The following is a 17,110-nucleotide window of genomic DNA, read 5'->3' on the forward strand; positions in this document are numbered from 1 at the left end:
ATGATCAAATATGATCAGGCTGGTGCATAGATCAGTGCCACACACTAGATTTTGGGTGTATTTTAGTCTGTTAGAAGAAAGTGCTTCTTTTTAAAATTTTAAAGAAAGAAAAACTTATATATGTATAAAAATAAGGGTTGATATGATGAAGGGATGGAATATGACTGTAAAGATGAAAAATTATAAAAAATTTTGTAAAAGGAATTGATAAGAAGTTGTTTGAGAAAAGAAAGAAGAGTATTAAAAAAAAAAGAAAAAAAAAGGGAGAGAATGTGATCAGGCAGGAGAATAGAACAAAACCATACACTAGAGATTTAGGGCATATTTTGATCTGTTACAAGAAACTATCTCAAAATTTTAGAGAGAACAACTTACACATATATGCCAAAAATAAGGGTAACTACTATGAAGGGATAGAAAATGACTCTTCCAGAAAGTGGTCGCTTTTTTGTTCAGAGAGTTGTTGCTATTCTTTTCTTTGATCTCCTGTTGAGTTCGTAGGTGTTCAGAATGGTTTGATCCCTATCCAGCTGAATTCCTGAGACCAGATGAAATCCAGGTCTCCTACTCCTCCACCATCTTGCTCCGCCCCCCACTACATAGGTTCTTAATTAATATTTCTATTCCTTCTTGAACACCTTACCCAAAAGTAAACAAACAAAAATCCAACCACCTGCTGTCCCTCTCCTCTATCTTCCTTTCTTTGCCTCCCTGTTTCTATTGATGCTGTGTCTTCAACCAGGAATGCCCAGCCATTCTCCTACTATTCACTCCATGTACCATTGCACTTCTTTTAAGATTCAACTCTATTTTCTTTCTGGTGACCTTTGATGAAACATCTAGATTGTCCTCCTTTGTGATCCTGTCCAACCCCATAGGGATCCCTGTAAATATACAATTTCACAGTTTTTTTGATGATGTGTCCATTTGTCTTATTAGAACGATGCAAAGTCAAATATTGTACCTTAAATGTCTTTATATTCCCAACATTTAGCACAGTTCCTGATAATTATAGTCATTCAGTATCTCTAAAATAGAAAAAATAAAAACAATAAACAACAACAAAACCACTTAAGGAAAACTCTGACTTCTCCAAACTCCAGTAATACTTGTGGACTCAACATCACCTGAGAATTGGTCATTCCACCAGGATTATGATTCCAAAATAACTAAGGGCTATCAGCAACATTTTCTCTTATCTTGGGGAAATTCCCAAGGAGTCCTATGCTCTGAAGACAAGTGTTGTTTGACAAAGGGTTGTGAAATCAGGTTCACTGCTCTCTCAAATTCTGCCTGGTGCTATGATTTTAGTGCCTAAGCAGCTTGAATTTCCTGGGCAAGAGTACACTATGCTGTAATACTTCAGAAGCTGTTTCTTTGTTCTTGAAACATATGGTGCTAGCTAAGATTTATCTTGGGAAAAGCTGGTCAGGAAGGGAAACTGCTGAAGAGCTGAAATATCTCCCAACAGCTAAGGAAACGATAGAGGGGCACTGGTGTCCTTCCTCAGAGAGCTCAGGCTCTCTGCCAGTTTGTGGTCCATATGCTGGACCCAGAGAGCTGCTGCCATCATAATAATGATTGCCTCAAGTTGTGTGGGGTTGATATTCCCCCAGAGGGCTCACAGTTTCAAGCATACCTAAATGTACTCTGTTAGACAACACAGCCTCAAAAAAATGGATTAGCACTTCTAAGAAGAGAGTTTATTTTTATTCTTCCTGGTTACAGAGTTGCAAGTTCTCTGGTTCAGAAAGAGTTCTGTTTTTGCACCACACTGCTGTTCAGTTGGGTGCAACATTTATTCTGGGGAGAGCACATAGCACAGAGTATAGGGATAGAGAAAATCCTGTCTCTTGGCTTATCTCTTGTAAAAAGAGTTTGCATCCGGGCTAAGACCACCTGAAATGAATAACATCCTGAAAGTGCAATCTGTATTTACCTGTGAGTTTTTATTTATTTATTTATTTATTTATTCATTTATTCATTTATTCATTTATTCATTTATTTATTTATTATAATAGACTGAATTTGAGCCAATAGTTTACTCAGGGAATACAAAACTTTTTTTTTTTTAAAGACTTTATTTATTTATTTGACAGCAAGACACAGCCAAAGAGGGAACACAAGCAGGGCGAGTGGGAGAAGGAGAAGCAGGTTTCCCATGGAGCAGGGAGCCAACCTGACGTGGGGCTCGATCCCAGGACCCTGGGATCATGACCTGAGCCAAAGGCAGACGCTTAACGACTGAGCCACCCAGGTGCCCCAAGAGAATACAAAACTTTTACTTGACTTGTTTTATGTGCTCTTTGTACTATTTGCTTTATCTACCCAAGCAATCCCCTCCCCTCCTCTCCCTCACCTCCTCCTTCCCTTCTCTCCTCTCCTCTCTCTCATTCTCTCTCTCTGTATGTTTGTGTGTTTGTATAAATTAAATTTATAAACTATATATGTATCTACAAGTAGATATATATATAAATAGATAATATATAAATATATGTATATATAAGTATGTATACACACATACATATAGCTATATATACACATATACATATATACATATATAGCTATATATGTATCTATAAGTAGATACATATGGAAATAGATACATAAATAGATATATATCTATTTACATACATCTACACATATAGCTATATATGTATCTATAAATTGATACATATATAAATATATACCATTTGCATATGTGTATATTTAATATAAATCAGACTGTCTGGTTGAGTGAATACAATAGACCTTATAACTTGAATTTTCTATACTCAGATACCTTCCAGACAAGAATAAAGGTTAGTTTCCTAGCACTTCACAAAGATAAATAAGTTAGTAAACATGTAAATATTGCACGGGAAGAAATTTTAAGAAAATATTGGCAATAGTAAAAAGCATATCAAAAGTTAGGGAAAAACACTAAATTAAAAAAGGAAAGATATTTTTACTAACTTGTATTAGAAGGAATGGTGTTATGTAAATATTGCATCTATTTATAATAATGAATTAACAATGGAGAGTGGTTGAAATAAGAAAATATTCTGATTAAAATAGGTAATGATTTTTAAAAGTAGTTTTATTCTAATCTACATAGACCATACTTAAAGAGACTGAGAGAATAAAGACTAGTGTTAATATATTCAAACACTAATTTCTAGTTAGCTTATCAGGGAAGGTATGTCCTAGATAGGATACCCTGATTTCCTGTGTATATAGTTTTGGTGTGTGTGTGTTCATATCCATTCTGTTATGATAATTGAAAGCATGCCATTTGCTGAAGCAGGTTAAATATTTCCCCTTAAATATGAATAAGTTTGGAAAATCTTTTTCAAAAAGAAGTGTTAATTTCAACCCAGTCATTTCCAAATTTTAATAAATTACTCTAATCTGAATAAATGAGTTTATAGTACTATATTTAGAAAATACATGGAAGGAAGCATTCTAAGAACATAATACTTCTCAAAAGCTGAATTTTAAACTGAAAAATCAGAAGTAGGTGTAACCTGAGTATTTGGCCAAAGCTGTTAAGATATAGGGTAGGAAATCTCAGTGTTTCTCCCCCAACCTCTATCAAAAAAGAAAAAAAGTGTTCCTCCAAAAAATATCCCACTTAAATCAGCCTTCTTAGTCTTGGCTCATTAGAATGCTGTTTATATCCAAACTATTTTATAATATAAAATATGTTTTATAAATAGCTAAGATACCTTACACTATCTTCCAAACTGTACCCTTAACCCATGATAGCAAGCACTTTGGTGTGTGTAGCTTTCTCTAATCCCATGAATATTAACCAGTCATGGGACCAACACCCTCAGCCAATAAGCACTTTGTGTGTCCTAACTTGAGTTTAATGTATTTTATTTATTTTGCTGCCCTCTTTCATAATACTGCCATTTATCTTATCTTATAGTAAACAGGTTTGATCCATCATGGTTAAAAGAAGCTGAATATGCCAAACTGAAAGATCCAGCTGGATGTTAAAATAGTAGTGTTATGATGTTTGTAGGTACCTTCAAGAAAATAGCTGAAGGAAGAGATGAATATCAAAGACTGGTAGAAAATTATGGTGTCAAAAAAAAGTCACTCGATCAATTAGTGTAAATAACTTCTAGAACGGTGGTCCTAAAACTCAAGCATGTATCAGAATCACATAGAAGTCTGGTTAAACCACAGATTGCTGACCTCATCTTCTGAGTTTCTGTTCAGTAAATCTAGGGTAGGGCCTGAGAATACTTATTTCCAACAAGGTCTTAGGTGATATTGATGTTGTTAGTTGTGGAGCACACTTTGAGAACCATTTTTCTAGAGCAATAACTATTTACTTATTTATTTATTTAGAGTAAGCATGCGAGTGGGGGGAGGGGCAGAGGGAGAGGGAGAGAGAGAATCAGGCAGACTCCGCACTGAGCGTGGAGCCCAACACAGGGTTGGATCTATGACCCCGAGATCATGACCTGAGCTGAAATCAAGAGTTGGACTCTCAACCGACTGAGCCACCCAGGCGCCCCTAGATCAATAGCTATTAAAGAGGGTTCTTCAACCTAGATTGCATCAGAATTACTAAAATATTATTTGGGAATTGTTTGAGAAAAACAAAAATGGTGCTACCTCGCTAACTTTCACAAGGAATAAAAAACAACACACACACACAAACATATATATATATATATATATATATATAATGGGGTTTATACTAATTTTACATTCCTTTTCCACTGAACAATGAGTGGAAAAAATCTTAATTCTAGCATGATCTGAATTCCTGCACACAGTAGACTTCCACACTCATTACTGCTGTCCCGTTTTGGGTACTCATCCCCAGAGCAACCTCCTGGAAAACTGTCATTATGCAAACCTCCTCCACCTCTTATGTTTTAAATTCTGATATGCCATCCTCTTACCTCCTTGAAGCTTCCAGACTCTGATTTCTTCTTTTTCTTTTTTCCCCTCTTTTCTGAAGTTCCCTTCATTCCCTTTGGCCTTCTTTGTTTTTCTGAACACACCTAGACTTTATGGACAATCATCACAATCACAAAAAAATGACCATTTCTTTCTATTATTAAAAATGTCATTGCTTTCTTGTCATTCCTGTGCATGGCCAAAATAATCCAATCCAATCATCTTTTTTCCCTTTGACTTCTACATTACTGATTATTGCTAGAAATGGACGGTATAGCCATCATGTGAATTTGCAACTGGAAATGTGTGAGCTCCAATATTAGTTGGGCAGTAGTTGTCTATGACCCTGATAGCACTTCCTGTCATTTTTCACAATCCTTATTTCAGATTCTCATCCCTGAAGTCCCTTTGTCCATCACACTCTGGAAACAAAGATTTTTCCTCCCATGCCAGCCACCTAAAATAATAGTAATAGTAAAAATAAATAATATTAATAATAGCCACCAGTCAGTTGTCCCTTTCAACCTCCTTCACCCTTCCCTATGCTGGTATTTTTGTCTTCACTAGTCTATGCCTCATTGCTTCCTGCTTCAGAGGAACACAGAGCAGTGACAAGAGCCAGCACATGGGTAGTGCTGGGTAAGTACTCCATTTCATTATGTCGCATCACCAGGGTAGTACCTGAGAAAGTAGGCAACACTTCAGTGTTCAGAAACAGGGCCCACCCATAGCAGTCTGCACTTCCATTTACCATTAAAACAAAACCAAAAGCAAAACCTCACTCTATTGAAATCATTTCTTTCCTGGCCTGTTTCCTAAACTAGACTGTGCACTATTGGTTCCCCGTGACTCTCGCCTTCCACCTCTGATTCCAACAACTAGCTCAGGAGCTGGGACATTACAGGGACTGCTCAATAAATGAATCCGTGGGTGAATCCTCTTTTTTCATCGTCTCATTTTTCCTGATTCTCACTTTGTGCCCCATACTTATTTCCCCTTAGTTTTTTCTTCTTCACTATTACTTTTTGTATGATGCTTCATTTCCATATCCATTAGCCAAGTGTTTACATCTCATTTTTTTTTTAAATATAAGCAAGACATAGAAGTTCAAAGAAGGATTCTACTCACCCAGAGGTGACCTTTGCTGGCATTCATTAGATGACATTCTGAACACAACTCTATGCATATTTAAATGTGTCGTCCCTGGGTCTCCTGCTGGTTTCTTTTGGTTATTACCCCTGTTTCAAAGGAGGTGGTGGCATGGTCGTGAATGCCACCTGGAGTAGCTATTGGAAGATGAATAGAGTAGAGAGTAAAGTGGGGGGGAGGGGGCAGGTGCCTTGAAATAAACTGAAACTTCCATTCAGGTTTGTTGTTTCAAATTCTGTCTCACAAAGTCTAGTATGTTTTCTGATTTAGGAGCATGTCTCTGTTTTAGCATTTAGCTGTTAGGGCAAAACTGCAGCTCACAGTAAAGTCCTCTGATGTAATCAGATGATCACTGTTTCCCCTCGGTCCTTATTCTCTTATGCCCTGTGCTCAGAAGCAGGATTGAAGATCATAAAATGGCACATCAGTGGGGATCTCCTGCTCCGCCTTGTAAGCTTTGGGTCTGCACAGGGTGACTCTCCCTTCCTCCCTCAGACCATGCACACTTCTAGACCTTGTCAACACTCTCTACAAAGTATTTTTAAGTCACCTTTTCAAGACCGTCTTACTCTCTTTTAGAGAAGTCTGCAGTTATCCAAAGTGTGAGAAGATAAATATTGACTCTAAGCAGCTATAGCCAGTTTGGTCCAAATTTTAAGGTATAACAAGGACATTTTTCAGTTTTAGGTTTGCAGTGAGGGTCCTTTTTTGACACTTTGAAAAAAATGTACCCCCTCTATTCCCCCTCTGTGTGCATATATTTGTTCAGTGAGACTTGAGGGAAGGGGGTAGAAAAAAAATGACTTAACTCTGCTGTTTTCACTGGAAGTCCCATCAAGCTACATTGAAACGGTCTTTATGAACAATGAACTAAAGAGGCAGAATTACAAAGAAAAAAATGAAACCAGTTTGTAGTTATACTTTGCTCTGGGAAAGGCTCCAATTTGTTTTCATTTGACCTGCAGCTCAGTTCAGTATCTCTCCTCTCGGCGTGTACAGTAGTACCCCTTATCTGCAATTTCGCTTTCCGCAGTTTCATTACCTGTGGTCCACTGCCTTTTGAAAGCAGATGAGCCTCCTCCTGAGGAATTGTCAGAAGGTCAACAGTAAGCCTAATGCTAAGTCACAGTACCTGGTCATTCACCTCATGACAGAGGCATTTTATCATCTCACAACATCACAACATGGTTGAGTCCAGGACAATAAGATATTTTGAGAGAGAGAGGGAGACCACATTCACTTAACTTTTATTTCAGTATATTGCTATAATTGTTCTATTTTACTGTTACTGTTAATCTCTTATGGTGCCTAATTTCTAAATTCAACTTGATCATAGATATATATATATACAGGAAAAAACACAGTAGATACAGGGTTCGGTACTATCCATGATTTCAGACACCACTGGGGGGGGTCTTAGAATATACTCCCAAGTGGATAAGGGGGGACCACTGTACGTGTGCAGCCCACCTGCCTCTTCATTGTGTTATCTGGTGTTATAGCTTGTTTGTCATTTAGTACTGAGAAAAACATCCTGTTATTAGTGTAAACTGAAAATGGTCACAATGGTGCTCTGAGACTTTCTGGGCAATGCCATTAAATAGTGATCCTGGGGGCACCTGGGGGGCTCATTTGGTTAAGCATCTGCCTTCGGCTCAGGTCATTATCTCGGGGTCCTGGGAATGAGCCCCGTATCGGGCTCCCTGCTCAGCAGGGAGTCTGCTTGTCTCTCTCCTTCTCCCTCTGCCCTTCCCCCTGCTTGTGCTCTCTCTCTCTCTCTCTAATGAATAAATAAAATCTTAAAAAAAAAATAGTGATCCTGACTCTAGCTACTCAAAGATACTGCTACTAGTAGTAAGTGTCATTGAGTGCATGTGTCATGCCAGGCACTCTGCTAAGGGCTTTTATAAGTTTTAATCACCTCAGCAGCCTGGGACTTGTCTGGTAGCATTTTTTAATAAAGAACCTAAACCTCAGAAAGCTTAAATAATTTATACTACCTCCTTTCACTATTAGACGGTGGACTCCCCTTATTTGACTCCAGTCTATATTCTTGAATATTGTCCATACTAACACCAAATAACTCATTTTCCAAACAATTTGTGTCTGTTATCATGTGATTCACACATTATCACTTCACTAATTTGTTCATTTTATTACTCAATTCCAAAATGGTTCTACCACTCTTTTTAAGATAAAATATCCCATCCAGTCTTAAAGAGCTAGTTTATATCTCATCTTGTATCTTGTCCCCCTGATTACTCAGAATGAAGTAATGTTTCTTTTTTCTATTCTACTAAGTTATGTCTATTTCTAATGCTTATTTTTAACATACCGGTTCATGTTAGAAAAACACCATCTTTAGGTCTCAAGAGTTGTATTTTGCATCTCCCACTCTATCTGGTACATGCTTATTTTTCATTTTTGTTTTCAGTACTTGATTTCAAAAAATAAAATGTGAAGAGAGGAGACATGATAAAATGAAAAAAAAAATAACATAGCACTTGACATAAGAAGATTTAAGTTCAATTCTAGCATTTCCTAGCAGTGTAATGTTAGCAAATGCAATGGTATTGCATAATCTTACTGTCCTCTGGGGAAAAAATGGTAATAATAACCACAATACTGGATTACTTTTCACTTTAAGAGAGAATTGAATAGAATAATGGATGTGGAAGTGCTTTATAACTCATAATGTGCTATGTAATTGTATTTTATCATTGCTACCAAAAAACCATTGACTAATTACTGAAGTGACTTTTAGGCAGCTATATAGTAGACAGTAAAAAAAAAAAAAAATCTTAAAAGCCAAGACTGTGAACCTGAAATACAGTTGTAGAAGTTGTTGACACTGTCTTTCCTTCAACTGAAGTGACTTGGCTCTACATTGCCTCTGGGCTTTTTCACCGCTGATTAAGATAAAAAGGCTAGAAGATAAAAATCAGGAAAAACTGTAGATGTAAGGTAAAAGTCTAGCTAGAATTCAATGAAACGAACCATGATAAGTCAAGACCCACCTTAGACAGGGAGTAAAAGACCTGTGAAAGCTGTTACTGACTGACTACAGAGGGATACAGTTGCATAAAACAATTGACATAGGGGTGCTCCTGTCAGATCTGCTAATGTGCACTGAGTCACATAGACACGATGATATGCATCACAAGACGGTATTGTAAATATCAACAATGAATTATATGTCAATTCGACTAAAATGAAGAATATACTATTGTGAAGGACTACACTATCCTTTATACTATTACTTGCCAACTCTAAGAGAGAGTTATAATTAAAAATGAAACTTTCCATGTTTAATCCAGACTTTAAAACGGATATTTATAAAGAGTTTATTTATTTTGCTTTGGAGGTTAACCAAATTTGGAGACATGGCAATACTTTCATGTCACCTAATGTCTGGGAAACAGTATATACCCAATGAATATTTTTTGAGTGAATCAGTGAATGGCAGCCACTGGAATATAAGCGAGGCAGCCTTTCTGGGTAAATGACAAGGCTGAAATAAGGATTCTTTTGACCAGTGAGTGCTGGAACATTAATTTATATTTAAAAAGTAAATTTTTTTTAAAAAACTGTAAGCTTTAGGGAAATGCATTATATGTCACCTGATATGTTCATTGTTCTCTTAGGTAGATTTGTTGTCATTTATGAGAGTGTCTCTTGTCTCTGTGTGGACACATTTGTGAACTACTTTAAAAAGATCATCTTTTTCCTTTTAACTTTCTAACAAAGGAGAAATTCTTTGTGTTCATGAAACATACATTTTCAGTGATATTTTATGAAACTGAATGGGTAATTTAGGGATAAAAAAATGTCACATAAGTTACAGTATGATTTCTTCTAAAAATGAGTGGGAGGATTTGAGACTTACCTACTGTGTTTTAAGGGTATCAGGTAGCTTTGAAGTATTAAGTAGTGAATTGTGAATGATGGCGTTCATGTTTCTGTTAAATGTAAAGAGAAAAATGTTCATATAGTAGGTTTAATCACTGTTACTTTACATAGTGATGTGCCAATTAAAATCAAGATCATGTCATTTAAATAGGTTTATTCCACTCAGAGTTAAAAATATGACAGCAACTGACCTTTATGGTTACACTTTACTGGAACAAAAACCCTCTGGATATTATTCAATTTCTAGTGTGAATTGAGTGAAAGTGATAAAAGAAGTCAAATATCCGGACTGGATATATATCTTGGGAGAAAGAAAAATTATTTTCCTCCCTTCAGCAAACTTTCTCATTGATCATAAGAGTCAAAAGGCAATCCTCAATCCTCTATCTTACAACAGGTGGTAAACTACTTCAATTGTAATATATGAAATGAAATGTAAAAGAGATGTTCTTTGAGCAAAATGAGGAGGTTTTATTGAATTGTGAGTTCTTATCTTATTAAATTGTACATCCCCTGGACTTAGCACAATGCCTATTTTGAAATAGAAGCTCCATGAGTATTTATTGAAGTTCACAGAATTTAACTACCTGAATTCAAATGTAGTTGAATTACCTAAGCAATTCATTTAGCTTAACTAGTTATACTTAGCTGATGGTGACAAACAGCATTAAAATGGGCACTGAAATAAGTATACCAAAGTTTTGCAAGCATTTTCGTTAAAGGGCCAGATAGTAAATATGTTAAGCTTAGAGTATCAAAAAGCAAAATTGAGGCCATTGTAACCATTTAAGGGGCACCTGGGTGGCTCAGTCAGTTAGGCATCCAACTCTTGATTTCAGCTCAGGTCGTGATTTCAGGGTTGTGAGATAGAGCCCTGCGTTGGGCATTGCGCTGGGTGTGAAGCCTGCCTAAGATTCTCTCTCTCCCTCACTCTCCGCTCCTCTCCCCCACTCCCTCTCTCTCTCTCTAAGGGGGAAAAAGAAAAAGTAACCATTTAAAATCATAAAAAAAAAATCATTCTTAGCTCACAGGCCATACAAAACCAGGAAGCAGGCACATTTGGTTCATGGGCTATAGTTTGCTGACCTCTGAAATAGATCCTTATGCAATAAATTTGAAGGTTTTGTTCACAGAGCCGACCTAAATATTTCTATAGATTTGGTCCTTCACGAGGCAAATTTATGGACAAAATGGTAATCAGGATATGGATTGAAATCAATTTCTTGTGAATTCACAGTAAACAATTGAATTGTTTAATTATACCTTTCTTTTGCACATAAATTAGCAAATTCTGGGAGCTGTGTGGGTGATGTGGATAATAGGGCTTAAATAAATATGGAGATTCTACTGAGAATGACATCATCAAGAGAAAAAAAAAATCGATGGAGTTTAAAGTGCACCTTAGAAAAGAGATGGATTTAGATAAAGGAACATACCTTTCCCGGCAGTAGGAAGAAGTACATAAGCAAATGGACTTTGAGAACAATGTAAGCACGAGATAGTTGGAGCAGAGGCCATTGCTTGCTCGGTGGGCATATCAGGCCATTGTCCTTGGGGTCTGACTTTTGACATAAGAGCATCTAGCACTAGGAAATATTAAGCCCAAGTGAGGAAACTGTGCTACCCTTTGCCAAAAGGAATTCTGCACTTTTCTCTTTAAGATTTTATTTATTTTAGAGAGAGAGCAGGGGGAAAAGCAGAGGGAGAGGGCGAGGAAGAGGAAGAGGGAAACAATATCTAGCAGGCTCCCCTCTGAGCACAGAGCCCTATGCAGGGCTTGATCCCACAACCCCTGAGATCATGACCTGAACCAAAACCAAGAGTTGGATGCTCAACCCACTGAGCCACCCAGGAGCCCCAGAATTCTGCACTTCTAACTGAACAATATGTGCAAAAGAACACACATGAGCAATGGAAATGAACTGTAATCAACTCATTTCTGTATTTTAAATGAGATTAGATTGTGGTTCCATTAATGTTGCATTACAAAAGGAGTCACAATGCCATTTTCCAAACTGTAAAATATCTTACATAGAGTACCTTCAAGTGGCATAATGATAAAATTTGAAAGAAAAACTGAAAAACTATGAAAGTAGGCAAGGCCCTTAACCTTTTGGAGCCTTAGCTCTTCATGGGTCAGGTGAAGAGATTTACTTAATGATTGCTAATAACCTGTTCATCTCTGAAATGCCAGGAAGCCATGAACTTTCTGTAAGTTACACATCTGAAGTGCAAAATTACTCACCAAACCACCCAAGATACACAGATGTAACTGTATGTACTCATTCAACACCTAGACCCTTAGTTCCCAAACCACATGTCAAAGGGTCCTAGGGCACCACAGGGAACCCACAGAGACATCTGTTGGACATTGTGTAAACTTTTACATGGATATACAGGTTTCCCGCACTATTTAAAAGTAGAGCATTCCTATGAAATTGTTCATAAGCAAAAAGCAGTTTGCTTTTTATTCATAGTATAAAGCAAAGAAGCAGTTACCGTTGATTTAAATAGAAAAATTTTTGATCATTCCCAGACCCAAAAAGTAATCCCTCTTAGGCTTTTCTGATACCTGACATCATCAGGAGATGCTAATATCTTGCTAACAGTTATACAAAATAAATTGATATAAAGTGCAGATGCTGAGAGACATAATTCTAAGCTATGGCAGCTTGATGCTGAGATGCTGAACTCTGCTCCCCTGGAGGAGCTTGGCGGGGCCACGCACACAGCTCAGGGTGCACGCTGCCTCTCTAGCAGATCACTGCAAAACCGATGCTGAACACTGTTTTTGCTTTTGGCCTTTTTTTTTTTTTATGTAAAAGCAAAATTCCTCTTTAGAGGTTTCTTTTGGTTAGAGAAAACAGGTACTAATGCAGGTCTTTTGTAAAAGTAAAGTGGCCTCATAACATGAACTTGCAAGAAGTGGGAGATACCTGTAGTTCAGTTTCATCTCGTTCCTTTTTTTTTTTTAATTTTATTCATTTATTTGACACAGAGAGAGAGAGAACAAGTAGGCAGAGAGGCAGGCAGAGGGAGAGGGAGAAGCAGGCTTCCCGCTGAGCGGGGAGCCCGATGCGGGGCTCGATCCCAGGACCCTGGGATCATGACCTGAGCCGAAGGCAGCAGCTTAACCGATTGAGCCACCCAGGCGCTCCCATCTTGTTCCTTTTAACCATGTCCTATCTTTTAGGCACTGGCTTTTTGGCAGGTGCTCTGGGCATGTGAAAGTCAGTGTGGAACCGGAAACGAAGGGTGGTGTACAATCGGACTCCAAGGTTTGAGACGTGGCACGATGTTCAACAGGTTGTTAGGATATAAGCAATCATTACTTTTGAAAATTATTACTAAGCCACTAAGCATATTGTGAATCAAGAAGGTTAGGGAATCACTCAGAGGATATATACATCCTTTCTTGGTCATGTCTTTCTAGTACATTTGATTTCCTGAGGCTAATGGGTTACTGTCAGAGTGATTGTGATTTAAAAACTCAATCACATTTACTTTTTTTCTGCACTGTTGTAACCACAAAGCCACATAGACTTACAAACAACTCCAGACCCACAAGAGGTGAGGGTTCTTAAAAAATCGCATGCAACCCTAAAACACCGTTTTTCTGTAATAATATGGTAGTAGCAGGGTGGGAAGGGAAAGGAATTTTAGTGATACACAGGAGACCTTACATTCATTATAATCTTTTTAGTACTATACTGTATTTCCAGGCATTCCTACGAGTATGATGAGAATTTAAAAGTGTGGGATGAATGGAGGGTAGAGAAAGAAAGTGAGCAGAAGAGAATCACTGGTGATTAAACATCTGAACAGGCAATCTGCATGAATTTGTTAGGGTGAGGTCCCATTTGTGAGTGTGTTTCCTGGGCAGGCAATCATTAAAATGAAAAAACAGATGTGACTAGCTAGTAAATTGTCCTTTCCATGAATGTATGGGTACTCCTTAAGGGAAAGGAAAACTTCACACCTTTAGACCTTCAGACTGATGTACCAGTTGTCAAAGATTGAGCTTCCTGCTAGAGAAAATTCTAACATCAGAAATAACTGTACCCAGTATACATGGGAAACTAAACGCAGCAGAAATTAAAATGTGGGCCAAAGTAACACACACACACACACACACACACACACAAAACCAAAGAAGGGTCATTGCTTTCCTAAATAGACTGAGAAAAATATCTCTTTTTCAGCAGCATGATGCCATGCAATGTGCAGGTGCAAAGGAATAAACATTAGCCCACAATAAGTCACAGAAATAGAAAATCAGCAACAGCAGAAAGGCCGGTGTTTTAAGAATTGATCTTAACTGTGTGCAGAGGGAGTCAGAAGAGCCCCACATGATGTAAATTCCTAGGGCATTGATATGAGTAAAGAAACCCATATTAGTGAGGACACAAGGAAAGGTTAGTTTAAAACTGGGCTCTTGGACTTGAATGCCACATTAATAGAATGGGCAAGAAGAATGAGAGGACATGGGTTGTGGGAAAGAGCACTGAACCAGAGAATTTTCAAATGTGTTGATTCAAATGTGTCAAATGTGATAGCAATTTTTCAGCTTTTTTAGATGATTGTGAGGTGGGAAAGCAGTACCCTCTTTGTCAGATCTTCTAACTTTAGATAAGCCAGATATCTACATTTCTTATGTGAAATCTGATAATCTTAATATATTGACAACTAATTGAAAACAAAATTTCGAATACCATAAAGATCACACAGACACAGGAAGACCAAAGTCAAATTTTGGTTTTGCGTACCTTTCGCTGAAAGACTTCATCAATACTAGTATATAAAGATTAATGGTTATTTGATAAACAAGTTTGGTATTATATAAAATATAATGCATGTATGTATGTGTAAAGAAAGAGAGCTAGTACAATTTCCAATTCATCACTAATACTTATTTTCTTAGTCTGTATGGACAGTTATAAAATACCACAAACTGGGTAACTCTTAACAGAAATGAATTTCTCACAGTTCTGGAGGCTGGAAGTCCAAGATCTGGGTGTCAGCACAGTTAGGTTCTGGTAAGGGCCCTCTCCTGGTTTGGAGACTGTCAACTTCTTGCTATGTCCTTATATGGTGGAAGGGGTTTCTTTTATAAAAGCACTAATCCCATTCATAAGGGGTCCACCTCAATGACCTAATTACCTCCCGAAGGCCCTACCTCCTAATATCATCACATTGAGCATTAGGATTTCAACATATGAATTTGGTGTGTGTCAGGGGGGAGGGACACAGTCATTCAGACCATAGAACTGATAAAGTTTTGGGCTTTTCCCAATATCTTCCAAGGTACTTGTTAGAGAGACATCAGTTTCACACCTGACCACTGAACCAGACAAAGTCCTGTCTGAGAATTCTTGGTGACTTAATCAAATTGCCTTAAGACTAAAGAGTGTTTAGGGAAGGCTTTCATTTAAAAAACTATATATTGGGGTGCCTGGGTGACTCAGATGGTTAAGTGTCTGCCTTCAGCTCAGGTCATGATCTTCAGGTTCTGGGATTGAGCCCCACATCGTGCTCCCAGCTCAGTGGGCAGTCTGCTTCTCCATCTCCCTCTGCCTCTCCCCCTGCTTGTGCTCTGTCTCTCTCTCTCAAATGAATAAACAAAATCTTTAAAAATAATTAAATAAATAAAAATAACAAAAATATATATTTTTGCTTCAGATACAATCCTAACATCATTTTAAATGTAAATTTCTAGCTAATATCTGAGAGCTAAAAATTGGAAAGAGGAAATAAAATCTGAGGATATTGCTAAACAATCATAGAAAATTAAAAAGAGCTATTTAATCACTTGGTTTAGGGACAACTGTTCCATACAATTACACCCATCAATAATTCCCAAGGCCCCAGCTATATTAGAGGCCTATATATGACACTAGAGAATGACAAAGCTATTCATGAATATTGGTTAAGTTATAATCAACATATTCTCTATTGAAAGATAGGATAAAATGCTGGAGTAGTGAAAATGCTCTATCATGAATATTTCCAAGTTTTCATAGGTTCATTTCTGAGGTCCTGGAAAGCATTTTTATAAGGAACATTTCATTTCCTGAAATTGCCACATAATACAGTATCAATATAATCTACGATATATATGAGGGGACATTGCAAAATAAAGGGGGGGCAGGCAGATCACAAATTTCTTCAGTTTCTTCATGACAAGTTTTTAAAATGTGATTTTTAAAATGTGATTTTTCTAATTCTCCCAGTAAGAAATAGTCAATTTTTCAGTTAATGTCTCATGGCTTAATTTGACCATTATAATTTGATGGATGTGATATTCTAAATTTAGGACTCTAAGCTACCTTCCAGGTTCTGCCCTTGTTTTCTTAAAATGTTGCCCTGATAGCACCTTGAGAAAAAAAATTGATGCTAGCCTTCTTAAGAATAAGAGACCAAGTGAGCGAAATCCCAGCCAATAGCATCAACCACTAAACAGAAGGGAGGGTCTCTCTTGGACTATCAACTCCCTGCTGAACAACCAACTGGAGTGAGTGAGCCTCGAGGAGACCTGTGGCAGAAGTCTCCAAAGGACTCAGCCTAAATTGCCAATATTCAGCATCTAGAGCAAATAAAGGACTAGGGTTTTAACCCATGAAGTTTCAGGATGATTAGTTTCACAACAGAAAATAACTAATACAATGTGTATATATCAGGGGTCAGCAAACTTTTTTCTGAAACAGCCACATAGTAATATTTTTGGCTTGAGGTCATAGTTTCTTACACAACTACTCAACTCTGTTGTTGTAGGACAAAAACAACCATAAATAATATATTTTTAAAATGAGCATGCTAGATAGAGGGGGGGAAAGATGGCGGAGGAGTAGGGGACCCTATTTCAACTGGTCCCCAGAACTGAGCTGGATATCTACCAGACCACTCTGAGCACCCACGAAACCAGCCTGAGATGTAAGAAGATCTGGATCTCTACAAACAGAATATCGCAGGCGGTTGGTTTTGAGGTATGAGGCGGGGAACTGTGATTCTGCGGGCAGATATCGGAGGATAAACGGCAGCAGAAGGGTGCCTGGACGTGGGGATCCTATACCACCGGTGAGTGACAGCCTCAGGCGCTGTGGACAGGACACAGACTCGCAGACTGGTAGTGGGGAAAGGACTTTAGGGCAGC

This window comes from Leptonychotes weddellii, chromosome 3 (assembly GCF_054177405.1).
Source record: "Leptonychotes weddellii isolate Sample4059 chromosome 3, ASM5417740v2, whole genome shotgun sequence".
Classification (NCBI taxonomy): domain Eukaryota; kingdom Metazoa; phylum Chordata; class Mammalia; order Carnivora; family Phocidae; genus Leptonychotes; species Leptonychotes weddellii.